The sequence below is a fragment of the Nannobrachium achirus genome (genome assembly GCF_963921795.1).
Source record: "Nannobrachium achirus genome assembly, chromosome: 21".
Classification (NCBI taxonomy): domain Eukaryota; kingdom Metazoa; phylum Chordata; class Actinopteri; order Myctophiformes; family Myctophidae; genus Nannobrachium; species Nannobrachium achirus.
In genome coordinates, this window is record NC_137828.1 from 5847009 (window position 1) to 5862379 (window position 15371).

The following is a 15371-nucleotide window of genomic DNA, read 5'->3' on the forward strand; positions in this document are numbered from 1 at the left end:
CGTTGTGTTTCATTGTATAATGTGAGGACAACATTCACGAAGGACTGCCAGTCTCTCACGTCTCCGTCCTGGGTAGATGAATCTATCTGTTCCTCTGTCTCTTACTCCAGTATCCGAGGATCTCGGGTGGGAGTTCTTAAAGATTGTATTAAGTTTCCTGCACCCTGGCCAATTCCTCCACCCCTGCAAGGAGAACCCAACAACGGTGTCCGCCTTCCTCACCAGTCTGTTGAGGTTGAAGGTGTCACCCGCTCAGTTGTTCCTCCCCAGCACGTTATTCCAAAGAAAACTGCTCCACTTGCCATACCAGATTGGTAGAACATCTGTAGCATCCTGTTGCACACGCCAAACGATCCCGTCTTCTCAGGAAGAGCAGGCTGTTCTTACCCTTCCTGTGAATCGCCTCTGCGTTGTGCGACCAGTGTTTCCACGGACACCGCCTTCCATCCAGCTTCGGTGCCATACCGTAAGACATAGTCTGCAGACAGGGAAGATGAAATTAGCTATATAAGCACAGTCAACATGTTTTCCCCACGCCAGTGATGTCGTTTGAACCTTCTCTCAGTCAGTGGGGGAAAATAAAAGATACAATGTTACATTAAACCCTGAGACACAATCTTTTCCATTGAAATAACCAAAGAGTTAATGATCGTTTCGGCCTACACCTGCCACTGTTCAGCGACTGTTGCAGCGCAGCAATCTACAAGACTCTTATTAAGAAGGACCCAGAAGGGGCACTGTTTGATGTAAAGTCATCAACAAAACTTCCAGCTAAACCTTCAGTTTTAGAGGGGCTTTCAACAGGATAATCACAAGGTTTGTGTGCTTTATTAAGATAAAGTACCAAAGAAATTAGAACAACCAGGCTGACCGCATTTAAGACAAAGTGTCTTTCCTGAACAAAGTCTGTGGATTAACTTCAAGTGCGTTGTTAGTGAGTTGGCATTGGCCTGAGGGACTTTACAAATAAAACAAAACATCTCAGTATCAAATCAGTGCATCATCAGAGCACTCAGATAACAATATACTTTTCAGTATTAAAATTCAGTGCAGCATCAGAGCCCTCAAAATAAATCTTCTCAGTTTAGCATCAGAACCCTCAAAACCATCTCAAAAGTATCAGAAATCAGTGCAGAATCAAGAGCCGGGAGTCTCTGGTAGGGGACCCAACCGGTAGGAGACAATATAATCTCAAAAGTATTAAATAAATAAAAACAAAATAAAAATAATAATCAGTGCAGCATCCGAGCTCTCATTTATTTGACCCTGGGATTGACCTTGGTGGTAGCAGCATCTATCTGGTAAACAGCACTTTGCAAGAAGTGGTAGACATTAGCCAGATCCCGGTTGTACGAGGTAGCGAAGACGAAATGATTTTTAAAAAGCGTGTCGAAAGAGGCAAGGGAGTCTGGTGACTTACACGGGATTGCACGTTTGTCAATCACAATGAAGTATTTGTGTATGGTACACCTCTGGGTCCCCACAGCCAGTAGATAGGGTTGACGACTCTCGTGATGCTGTCCAGATGCCCCTCGACACTGGTCCCAGTCTGTGACAAGAGAACTTCATTAGTCATGTTATTACAATTAATATGTTTGCAGTTTAGAGCCCCAACTTTATGAGATAGCCACCAGAATCACTTCTTGCCACAAAATGCAACCAACAACATTCTGCCTTATCTTTATTCTGCTAAATGTAAAATAAATAAACATATTCATATCGGTGTATCTCAGGCTGATGGGGATAGATCTGTGGGGGGCGAAAGCAGACAATTATCACAGGGCAGTCGCTGATTACAGATGAGCATGGTTATCGCATGATTTCACAAAAGTATAGTTTTAAGGGTGACTATTAGGGACAGAACAGTGAGCCATCTTAAACTTTAATTGAACTAAAACCTTACCTAGATGAACTTCACAAGGTGGTCAATGGCTTGTCGGGCTGAGAGCTTCCCTGGTCTCTTGTTGCGGCCTTGAGGTGAGGGTGGCATGAGGTGGATAAGGCAAGATGGAGGACATCTCACTGTCCCATCCTGAAAATACAAGGGAGAGAAAAAAACCCAGACATTTTTACTAAAATCTCTTCATTTTGGTTTCGAAACCAATTCCCTCTTCCATTAGTATTAGTCATTTAATTCCAGCATACCATTTTCCAGTTGTCCTGTTGGGATTCAGCTTTATGAAGCAGATCTTCAAGGTCGCCTGTCTGGGTGAGGCCATGGCTTTGTTCAAGGACTTTCTGCCTGTAGCGAGTAGGCCCCTTTTCCAGGAACTTGGAAAAGGGGCAGCGATGCAGCGATGTCATCACCAAACATCAGACTGAAATTCTGCTCCATCTGCAGACAAGATGGAATACAGACGACAACATGGCATACATTTTTAATAGGTTCACCTTATGACCAGGGCTGTGATCTGTTTAAAGTCATTTTTCATTTCAGTTCGACTTTAAGGCAATACATACCATTCCCGCAATGTCAAGAAATCTTGGAAAGGTGGTGAATATTTCAGAGGACTTCACTGGGTCATGAACCATTGCTTGGCGATGGGTGAAGGTGTGTTTCATCTTCTCCTCGACGATTGCTTCATCAGTTGTATGGTTCATCAGTGCGATGGCCTCACAACACTGGGTTTTGACAGGGGATTCTGACACTCTGTAATGATCCTCTCTCCTCCAGGTTTGGCCATCAGAATGTTTTCAATCATCTAAGTGGGAGGGGGGAAAAGGGGGGGACAGGGATTTGGTGGCCAAATATATTTACAGTAGCACAAATGTAAACCATGCCCCCCATACTTCTCCGCAATTGTACTTTGCCATTTACCCCCCTGCTGCCCCCTTTATCAGAATCACCATCTTGATCTCCATTTCAAACAGTCATCTGCAAATCTTACCTGAGCGAGATGAGTCAGGTCAGCTCTGTTCCTTTGGGCAGGACACGGCTGCAAAATGGTGGTGTCATCAGTCCCCATTGTCTGCACTGGAGCTGAGAAAGGCTAGTTTCAGTGAGCCTCACTGAATCTAGCATGTTGACATAACAGGAGTGATTATAATAACATGTGATTAGCAAGAGGGGATCATTTGTGTTAAGAGTAATGTAAAAGAGATATTATAAATAAATATTGCGTGCCGGATCAAACAACATGAAGTGCTTTTGCGCACTGCTGCCAGTAGCCTACTTATTTAGCGTCTGGTACTAACTCTGCTGTCACGTACTGCAGTTGTTCTCAAACTTTTCAGGCCGCAACCCCAAAAATAATCATATTTTAACTGGGGACCCCCCACCCTGACGAGCACTAAGAGTTGGGACAGTACATTTTGTATAACACTGTTCTATTGTGAAAGTCTAGCAGATCTACATGCTCACAACGCCTCGCATTGCGAGGCTTTGTGAGCATGTAGATCTTCTATTTTCACAATCTCTGAGTCTAATATTTGATCATTTGGCCCAATGTTTAGTCTGTCATTTTAGAGGTATTAAAAAGTCCTTAAATTGTCACTTTAGAAATGTGCAAATACCCTCTATACACTTAAAGTTTGTTGGTTTGTTTACTGTTGAGAAAACAATGATTAGCCAATCATCAGGGGACCCCCCAAAATAATTTAGGGACGCCCCTGGGGGTCCCGACCCAAAGGTTGAGAACCACATTTCTAATACCTCAAAAGAACAGGGGAACAAAGGAAAGAAAAGACCGTTATAACATTAAAAGTAAACAAATTATATAAAAACTGGTCAAACGTTGCCCAAATTGTCAAATGATATAAGAGGCAACAATTGTGAAAATAACAGATCTACAAGCTCACTGCATTCCAAGTGCTTGTCAGGGTGGAGGGTCCCCAGTTCAAATATGACTATTTTGGGGGGTCCCCAGTTCAAATATGATTATTTGGGGGGCTTAAGTGGTTAACAGTCAACAGGATCACTGATTACATTAATTATGAGAAGCAGTGTTCTTGGTGACATCACCACCAACAAGTGCCACAGGATATAAATAACAACAAGTGGGCTTGAGACCAGTATATTATACCAAAACTTCATAGGATAGACCAAGGATATTCTCCTCAAAAATATAAAATAAATAAAAAATACCAACAGTACAAAGGCAGGGCCCTTAGCCAATGAGGCTAAGGGCACAGGGGTATATATTTGTGCCCATATGAGCCCACACTGTTTTGTATGAACAGTATTTCTAGTTAAGAACTGGTTCTCAAACTGTTTTTTTATTTAAAGGACCCCCTGTTTTTAGTATGCATATGGCCATGATCCCCCATCATCCATAACTCCCCTAGAACTGTACAAATGGAACCAGACCTGTTAGGGTTAATTTGGTTCCATTTGTATACTCTACTACCATTGCTAGCTAACATTAGCCACAAATACCACACACACACACACACACACACACACACACACACACACACACACACACACACACACACACACACACACACACACACACACACACACACACACAGTATTGAACAGCTGCTAGCTAACTTTGGCTCTGTTAGCCACAATACCACACAACAGGCTGCAAGCTGTGCACAAATACACAGCAAAGCACCTTCTGTTAATACAAAATAAAAAAACGTCCACTTCTATCAAAAGGGAAGCTTATCTTACACATTTTGAACATTCAGTTCCATTAGGATGTAGTCTACTGTAAAAACGTTAGCATCAGCTAGTGTTAGCATTAGCTAGCGTTAGCATTAGCTTAGTTGTACTGGTTGGATGAACCTTTCAGAAAAATACACACTTTGTACAAAAACACTGCAGACAACATTCTTAAGTAACATACAGTACATGTAGGTTACTTTATCCAGTGGCTATGTTGTTTCACCTACCTAAAAAGGATAAAGTCCATGAGAGCATATAACTCCTGGTTGTTCTTCTCTTCAGCACTGACTGACTGAGGTTCAAAATGGCAGCCAGCCCAGACTGGTTCAAACCAGTTCCAAGTCGTTCCAATAGCTCCTCTCTGTCTTGAGGAGCAATAGATGAGCAGCAAATGAGCAGCAAATGTTTCCTCTGAGAAAGTATAATAATAAGGATATGCCCCGCCTCCTACAGAGCTCTGTTTCCTGCTAGATCAAAGCAATATGTGATGTCACTGTTCTCATCCTTCCCAGTTGTTGTTTGGGCAATTAACCCTTTGACTGACTGCTGCTGAAGCAATAATGCATTGTTTTTCATGAACTACTGTACACTTATCTAAAGATTAGATCTGATCAGATCAGATCAGGGGTCTTCAACAGGGGGTCCGCGACCCCTAGGGGGTCCGCGGGGATACTGCAGGGGGTCCCCTAAAAAAGGGGGGGAAAAATATATAGGATATATATAAATATATAATTTATTTTAAGAAAGAAAAAAAAGAAAAAATATATATTTTAATAGCATTATTATTATAGCAGTATTGAATGCACAATGTGATTTTACACAATTTTATACATAAATATACAATATATGTTGTAGCCCCCTTCCCTACCCTACAAGGTATCTCAGTTATAACTATTATAATTATAATAAACATACTATAAAGTGTTAGGCCTATACATCATTGGAAAAAATACTATTTTTGTCAATACTGCATGTAGAAATACTCTGTAACAAATCATTCTAAATTTACTTAAAGTACAAAACTGTTGGTATGAAAATGTATTTAAAGTGCAAAAGTAGAAAGTACTCATTATGCAGAATCTTTGAAAAGAGCAGATCTACAAGCTTACAATGGCATTGGTAACATTTTTGAGAGGCCATTTTTGCGACCGTTAGGTCGCAGTTACTATCAAAACCTTCACTGGCAGTCTGTCTGCCTGTCCGTCTGTCCGTCTGTCCGTCCGTCCGTCCACATCACGGCACACCACACTTTTGCCCTTCTCCACAACCGTTGCCCCTATCCATGCCAAACTTTGCACACACACTCCTTGCCTGCCAATCCACAAGCTCCACCCCTCCAGAGACCCCTGGAGCTCCAGGGACCCCCAGGGACCCCCTGGCGCCACTGCCAAAAAGTCAAAAGTAGCCGATCATACATGTGCTTATCTCCTGGTTAGGGAGTCTTACTGGTATTGTTCTGCTCCAGGATTCTGGCTACCCCCCCTAAATCACATGCGCTGAGTCAGAATATGCAGGTTTTATTCCAATGCGCAAACAGGAAGTGTCTCAAAACTGCCACTTCCTGGTGTGTTTTGGGTATTACGAGTTGGTAGGTGCTCCGATATATTTTTTTCTCATGTCTGCATGTCATTTTAAGCCTCAGGTCGACATTCAGTAACCCTAATATCCTATCGTGATTTTATAGTAATTCAAAGGAGGCTAACCCTAGTTTAATCCTAGGAATGTCGCACAGAAATAAAACACACCTCCACGTGTTCGTCTCGGTGAGCTATTCAACATACTAAAAGATGCGCCCTTGACACATGATGGTTTCGGACTTATAACACGAAATAGCTAACCCTAGGGTCAGCTATTTCGCGTTATAAGTCAAAGACGATGCGACATCAGACCTTGGTTCCGAGATATGTTGTAGAGCTCTCCGAGACGAACGTGTGGATGTCTTGGTTATCCTCCTACGACCTTTCTTCCCTGGGATCTCCAATTTGACTAAGGGTCATAGAGTCTATAAACGTTAGAGCACATTGAATGCCAGGCCAGAGAAAGCTATCTCCTCACAGGAGTGTCTGTGTGGGATGAACCTTATACTGGCGTGTTCAGCTCGCAGAGACGAACATGTGTATGTGTGTGTGTGTGTGTGTGTGTGTGTGTGTGTGTGTGTGTAACTCCTCTATACGACACTCCTGTGCCGAGAGAACGGCCCCTAAAGTTAGAATTAGGGTTAGCCCTCTAGGGGTCATACATCAACGCGTTCGTCTCAGCGAGCTGATCAAGAATCTTTTTGCCATGTGTCTGTGCGTCCCCTAGAACCCGAGCTAGCTCTTTTAGAAGGGTTAGAAATCGACTAAAGCATTTTTACGTGACGGGATAAGACTAAGAAAGATCTAACTGATCAGTCTTGATCACATGACTAGCGATTTGTGTGAAATTTGAAGGAGTAATATAAGAAAATATGTATTACGTAAGTCGGCCTGCTGGTGGCGCTATAAAAGGCATGTGACAAATGTAGGGCAAAGTTGAAGTTTTAGTCATGCTGCATAAATTGTTGAAACTCATGTAGTAGTAATAATATCTTAAAATGTAACTAACTTATAATGGTTATCCCCCAAATTAGCATTCTATTGATGCAGACCCTTAGTTTTCATTAGATAACGTTTCTGTAAGTTCTATACTTTATCTTAATAAACTATCTGATACATTGCTTTTAACATTCTTAAATTGGCATGAGATTGGTTCTGTATGTGATAAAATTGAGACATAATTTATCTAATTGTTGGTATCATTCGAGAGCTTGTACTAGCTAGAATGATATATACTTAAGACATTTTCTGAATATGCTATAAATAAAGCAAGTGAATTAAAATGAGCATTAAACACAAATGCATGATCAAATGAGAATGATTGAAGACTGCATCGTTTATAGCTATATACTGGCCAATCTGAGTCTTTAATGTGACTTAAATGAGATAATCTTGAGAGCTCTTTTACAGCTCAACAGTGGTCATTCTGAGACAGACCTGAGATGTAACAAAAAGCCTTAATTGAGCTTTAAATGAGATTATATTGAAAGCTATTTTTTATATCACTTGGAGCTAAGTTTGAGACGCAACAATCCAGATGAATTGAGCAATATTTGAGACATTATTGAGCTCTCCTGTATAGCTCATCAGAGCTTCCATCTGAGGCATGTTGCTCCCCAGAAATAGAGGAGAAACAGGAGCAATACCTGAGATCTCCTTTTTGTATCACCTTGATCTCATTTGTGGCTTGAGAAACAAAAGAGCAATAGATGAGGGCTCAATCATGGATTCTGCTTTCCTCTGGGAAGCTTTGTTTTTAGGGCTTGTGGGGCATCACGATACCATACATGGACTCTGTAGTCAAAGAGGGGCTGGATTATTGCACCAGCTATGGTCTTCAGTCTGTTGAAATTGACCATCGGGGCGATAAAATATAGCTGAAAATATAGTCACCCTAGTATTGAGTAAATGTACTTAGTTTAGGGTGACCAGACGTCCCGGTTTGGCCGGGACTGTCCTGTTTTCAAGCTGCGTGTCCCGGTGTCCCGACAACACTAATATGTCCCAGTTTTCAACATTCACTACAAAATTGTCCCGGTTTTTGCCAGAATTAAAATAATAGTTGCTGTTTTCAGTGGTTGCATACACATTTATCATGTTCTTTTCATCAAAACATGCTCTCCTAACCAATCAGAAAACATGAACAAATTCATTGCGTGTCTGAATTCAACGCTGAGGCTGTTTGTCAATCACTCACTGCCTGTATGCAACCCTGCCCTGCGTGTACGTGCACGTGCACGAACATTAGAGAATGGGCATGCGAGGTGACGTGCAGATTGCTTTAAGGGTCCCGGTTTTAGACAACAGTGGTTTGCGTCCCGGTTTGAGCGGCTGACAATAATGGTCACCCTACTGGTGGGGGGACGTTATGCCACTGAGCTTAGGCAATTGGCACTGGGTCTGGTGAAACAGCCTGATTTAGCTTGTTTTCTTTTTTTTTGGGGGGCGTGTCATAACCAGGGACATGCTGGGCCCCTGATTCAGCCCGGGAAAAAGAGTTGGAGAGGCCCTCATTGCGCTACTCAAAGATTTGTGACAAAGTGACAAGCCAGTGGGCCAATTACATGAGTTATATTTCGTTGTTGTCATGTGTCATGTGTCCAAAACCGTTTGTTTTGTATTTGTCATTTTAAAAATGATTTAATCTAGTGAAAACAGCCGATCTACAAGTACACAACGCCTCGCGGTGCGAGGCGTTGTGTGCTTGTAGATCTGCTGTTTTCACTACTTTTGTGCGAGGGCCTTGTATGATGAAGCAGGGCTTTGCTTTGCGAAGAAATGTACACATTTGAAACTTGGAGATACAAGGTGTCTGTCCCTTAAAATGGAACAAAGGCCGGCATTTTATTTATTTATTTTTCCTAATGGCCGGCCTGGACCGGCCGGGAATGAACCGGCCGTTGGGGAGTTGTCCCGCTTTCCCAATGGCCAGCACGTCCCTGGTCATAACGGCTTTAACCCTGCAAGGCCCAGCGTTGCTTTTTGGCAACGTTTTTTAAATCATTTTTAAAAAAATGTTATAATTAGTTTTCCTGTTCTTTTTTCACATTAACATCACCATTAAATCCTATTGTTTAGTATTACAATGCCATTGGCCACGATATTTGCATACATAAACACCCCCCACAGAGACTGACATTCACACTTCCCAGAGAAGTTGAAATTCCAGCGTCTGGACGAACAACATCTAACTTTTTAACTGAAGCTATTCCTCACTAAAACATGAGTAAAATGCCTGTAATATAATTTTTTCGTGATCATTAGAATGTCTAAAACACGTGCATATGTTAATATTGTGAACAATATCCCCAAAATGCAAATTAGAGCATGATTTATGATTTATGGCTATAAAACCTTACAAAAACATTATTAATTTTTTAACATTACATTTTCCTGTGATTAAGACTCCTACAACACCATCTGATTTTTTTTTTTTTTTTTTGGCCAGTAGAAATTAATTCGGGCCTTGCAGGATTAAAGTCCCTCTGACTGTCTGAGCTGTGGGTGGAACAGATAAAACTCTTACTGGGAACATGCTTGTGTGACCTGTGGGCAGCAGTGTGGCTCAAGAGGTAGAGCGGCTGCTTGGTGTTAAAGTATCCATATGAACAGGGTAGCCTACGTAGGCTTGTGAATCTATGGGGGATGTGCAAGCCCACCACTCACTGGTAAACCTGGTAAACCTGATAGGCTATGGTGCATCGTCACTCGTATAGCCTATAACTTTCTTGTTTTTCAATAAGCGAGACGATAATATGGATTTGGAAGCGTAATTACAAAGCATGTCTCATTAAAAAGCTGTATGCCCAAGCCAACATGCTGTGTCGCAAATTTAGCATGTGCTCAGTTCCTGTGAAGATATCTCTTTTTAGATCCTTTTTGTACAGCACTGTATACTGCCCAGCTTTGGTGTCACTACAGACAAGGCAGCATCAGACGTCTCACAGTGGCCTATAAATTGACTGTATGAGGCTGCTGTTAAGAGCTCTGAGAAGCTCCAGTGCGAGCCAGATGTTTGTCAGTGTGGGGGTTCCCACCTGCTCTGCTGTACTACGCAACCTCATGTACAGGTTTATGTGTAGGGCATCTGAGTCAGTTAATGACATCATTGCTGTTATAACGGACCCTACACGCAGTTCTGTCAGGTTCTCATCTAGACTGTGGAACCATACATGTCTGTATGTCAGAAACTGAATTTTTGGGCTTGGTGCTTTGTGCTTTTATTTTGAATGTGTTATTACTTGTTCTTGTATTGTTTTATTGTATTGTAACTGATATGGATCTTCCTGGGTCTGAAATAAAGATTGCATTGAATTGAAATTGAATTGAAAAACAATATATATTTTAAAGTTGAAGGCTAAATACACAGTATATTTTTTAAATCTCTGGTCCTCTCGGATCCTTGTGGGTAAATGCATTTTGGACAGCCCCGAACGAACCCGAGGCAATTAGACCCTACCCTACCCTGACCCGAGGGACAAGTGAATATTTTAGACCCGAAACGGGTTCTCGGGTTATGGGGTCCTGGAAGACCCGTGTTACCCTCTAGTACAGAGCACTGGGCCAAGTATTGGAAGGGAGGTTTGTGCCCGTTTATATTCTCACTCAAGCTGATGTGATGACACCCGGGCTCTGATTGCAACAACATGCGCATTGCTTTGAGGGTCCCGGTTTTAGGCAACAGTGGCTCGCCTCCCGGTTTCAGCAGCTGAAAATATAGTCACCCTAGTATTGAGTAAATGTACTTGGTTACATAAAAGTACGTACAATTATATATTTTATAATTAATTATACTCAGTAAAGTAAAAGTACCTCCAAATTGTACTTAAGTAAAGTACTTGAGTAAATGCACTCAGTTACTTCACACCACTGAATGTAGGCTATAAATGTTGATTAGAATCCAGCACACAACACATCATTTTGGGGGTCCTTGACATGAAAGTTTGAGCACCACCGACATAGGTTCTTCCAGAAACCTATATTAAGATTTAGGAGATATAGAATCGGGTCAATAATTTCAAAGACTTGTACAAATGTTCACGATTTTTCAAAAATAGCAGCTCTACAAGCTCGCAGCCACACTGAGCTTGTATATCTGTTATTTTGTAATAGTTAAAGCATAAAACTAAATGGGTTAAGTGGGTCTAGGCTGATAGTGAATTAAACATGTATTTAACACTTTAAATGTAAACATCATAGAGGTACAGTCACACATTAACCCTCTAAGGCCCGCATTAAGAAATACTTGAAATAAAAAATTGAAAAAAATCAGATGGTGTTGTAGGAGTCCTATTCAGAGGAAAATGTAATGTTTTTTTCAAAAAAATGTTTTTGTAAGATTTTATAGCCATGTACATGTTCTAGACATTCTAATGATCACCAAAAAGAATAGTACAGGCATTTTACTTATGTTTTTTTGAGGTATAGCTTCCATGAAAAAGTGAGATGTTGTTCGTCAAAACTCTGGAATTTCAGCGGGTGTGGCGGGTGTGAATGTCAGCCACTGTGGGGGGTATTTATATGCAAATATTGTGGCCAATGGCATTGTAATACTAAACAATAGAATCCAATGGTGGTGTTTAGGTGGTAGGGGGAGCTAAAATAAAATGATTTAAACCTTTTTTTGGATAAAATACAAACGTTGTAATATTACAACCGTGGGCCTTAGAGGGGATAACAATGCTTTATTAGTCTAACATAAAGTACAGTACAGTCACACATTAAGGATAACAATGCTTTAGTCTAACAAAGTACAGTACAGTCACACAGTAAGGATAACAATGCTTTAGTCTAACAAAGAGCAGTACAGAGAGAGACATTATAAGGTCAAGACATTTAAACAATGCTTTGTTCATGGTTTCAATGATTGATGTTTGACCCCCTTTAACCTGAACCATCCTAAATAAGTGTCCTTACATAGGATAGAGCAGGAAACCACTGAACATGTTGTTGTTGAATGTTTTTCCGTTCTCATGGAGCTGGTGCCCACCAGCTAACTTCATGTAAACTCTGTCTCCCTTCTGCAGCTCTAAGATCACTCCATTAGATACAGATCCCCAAGTTCCACCATAACTGTATGCACGGTTCTCAATTAGTTGCTGTTCATTTTTATACATATGGATAACCGTATAACTTGATGACTTGGTGTGAGCTGCAGTAAATGTGAAGTGATAAACTCCTCTTGATGGTGCTGAGAAGATACCTGAGAGAGAACACACAAAACATGATTTTAAAACAGGTTCTCAATGTGGGGTCAGAGGACCTCCCAGGGTCCTGGAGGAGGTTCCAGGGTCCCCAGCAACATGTTTCATAAAGCATCAAAATCAGTTTAAATACCTTAACCTCATTCTATAATTAGACTATTAGAAATAGAAGCTCACAACACATTGTGAGCTTGTAGATCTTCAGATGGGGTCCACGGTCATTTTGGAGGTCCTTGATATTAAAATGTTTGAGAACCACTGATTTATATCATTGTTAATTCATGATAAACATTATCATCATTGTTAATTGAAACCAATGGCATTAAATCAGGGGTCTTCAACAGGGGGTCCTCCAAATAAATAGCCGATCTACAAGCTCACAACGCCTCGCAGCACGAGGCATTGTGAGCTTGTAGATCGGCTATTTTCGGCTAAGAGCTTTTGTGTAGAGGTGAAAAAGAGCAGACCAAGTAAAGAGTGAAATATCAAGTTTTATAATTATTCAGAGTTCAAGTGGTTAAATATCTGAAAACATAAATTGACATAATCCAAAATACACTGATGATTGTGTTGTCAAAAGATCAAACTATATGGAATCTATTAACAGGTTGTGGGGGTCCCTGCTTCATCTCTCAAAACGTTGAAGACTCCTGCATTTAACTTTTCTCACATCATCCAGTCTATTGGTTTAAATAGGTAACGCACTTTGAAGGTTTATGTACATTACTGTCATATTTACCTGTCTGATAGATGTAAGTTGATGAAACTAATTGATTCTATGAAGTTCATTAATCATAACCCACCTGTAGATGTATTGTATGCTGTGCCGATGTTCGTGATGACATTCCTGTAGACAACAGTGCTGAGACTAGATGGTGTAAATGAACCAGAAATACCCAAGCCAGCTGAAAAGGCCACCTCTGGTTTGTCTGTCAACACATAACATTATCACATTGGTTAGAATATTAATAAAAACATACATTATACCATTAATTCAATACACATTAATTCAATACAACAATCAAATGTAGGCTATTAAATATATTGTCTTGCCATACAGAAGCTTACATCCAACTATCAGCTTAAACAAGACAAAGTGATGAAAGTAAACAGTGGCTACAGTACTTCAAGTTCATAGAACATTCTGGTGTGAGTTAGTAAATATTCACTAAGTCTACAGTAGGATCTTAGTTGACTAAGTTCAGTAAGAGTGAGACAGACATTGTGACATACAGGAGGAGGCTGGAACATTCAACTATAGGAGGTCTTTGAATGGTTTTATTATGAAATAACAGGGTGATAGTGCATGGATTAATTAATCCACTCTAGCCCAGGTGCTGGACAAACGGCAATAAAAGAGAAGGATCGAGTCCACAACACTGGTAATATTCAGCTCTGTTTGATCGAAACGTTCCATCCTAACGACTCTATCCTTCTCCTTTATTATGAAATAAAACAGGATCTGATCTTTCTCTCTAAAGGTTTATCTGCAGTATTTAGAAATAGTTGTTATCTCTCAACTGCCCTGATTAGGAGAACCAGCATAACGATCATTGTAATACTTTAATATTTGTAATAAAAAAAAAACATGAATTTAACTTTCAATAAAGGTCAGGTGGTTTCATCTCATTGGTCAGACTGTCACTACTTTGATTCAGACCAGCTGAATGTAACATCTTGAGATCATGAGATAATTTACACATTATTCATCAATAATGACCACGTAAATCTTACTGTAGAATTATTCATCAATACTAATTAATGTAGAATTATTTATCATTAATAATAAAATCCATTAATATCCACATAAACCTTAGTGTATAATTATATACCTAGTTAAACGGCGCTAGTGTTTACCTCGACAACAAATCTATAACAAAAAAAACGCAGATATACAATCTCACAACACAATGTTTGCCAGAGCTTTGGGATGGGGTTCTGTTTAACTATGGAGTCTGATCTTAAAAGAGTAGTTCATCCCCAAAATGGCTTTTTTCCTATTGATCGCTCACACCATGGAGACTTGAGTTCAATAATATTGTGTTGTATTTGTCGCATTCTTAAGACAAAAAAATATGATTATAGTAAATTTACCTGCATTGATTCCGGATGGGGACCCGAATGCATTTGGGTCCCCATCCGGAATCAATGGAGGTAAATTAATTGTAATCAAATTATTGTCTTAGGAATGCGACAAAAAACTACAAATATTATTAAACTCAAGTCTCCATGGTGTGAGTAATCAAAAGTCATTTTGGGGGTGAACTACTCCTTTAAATTCACTACAATTCATTACTAGTTTCAAAGATATTTTGGGGGGATAATTATAATGTTCAGTATTCAGTCTTCATTTTAGAACATCATGTTTAATAAATATACTGTACTTACTCCTCAGTGCCTGCACTTGTTTGTCAGTAGCATTCAGGCGGTTGTCAGTAGCATTCAGGCGGTTGTCAGTAGCATTCAGGCGGTTGTCAGTAGCATTCAGGCGGTTGTCAGTAGCATTGAGACGTCTTTCAATGGTGGACAGCAGAGCATCATGAGCTGAAAACACAATATTAGCATTAATGATATCAAGTCATAAATACTCTTTATATGATCAATACAACAAATCATTGCGTTAAACTAATACAAATACACATTTGAAATATTGTATGGAAAGAAATCGCCAACATATAAAATATGGTTAAAGTGTTTATAATGATTGTGACACTGTATTGTATACTGTATTACTAAAAATTACACCGACTGTTTCCTGGTTTTAATGGGTTAAATCTTGTTTCAGCACTGCTCTTTACAGCCTGCATCCACTGATCAGCTTCAAATTACCTTTACTTTCCTTCTCCAAGTCTGTAACCTGGCCCTCCGTAGCAACCAGCCTGGTCTGATGGTTTGTAACCTGGCCCTCAGTGACGGTTAGTCTGGTCTGGTAGTCTGTGACCTGACCCTCAGTGGCAACCATTCTGGACTGACAGGAAC

General features: G+C 40.3%; 1 long non-coding RNA gene across 1 annotated transcript; it reads right to left on the reverse strand.

Annotated features, from left to right (window-relative positions):
- Positions 1–714: 714 nt before the first annotated feature.
- Positions 715–4295, reverse strand: LOC308307009. Its single transcript, XR_013963194.1, has 3 exons — positions 2146–4295; positions 1904–2032; positions 715–1549 (listed from the first exon to the last, which is right to left on the reverse strand). It is a non-coding gene; the product is annotated as an uncharacterized lncRNA (long non-coding RNA).
- Between the last annotated feature and the right edge of the window lie 11076 nt (positions 4296–15371).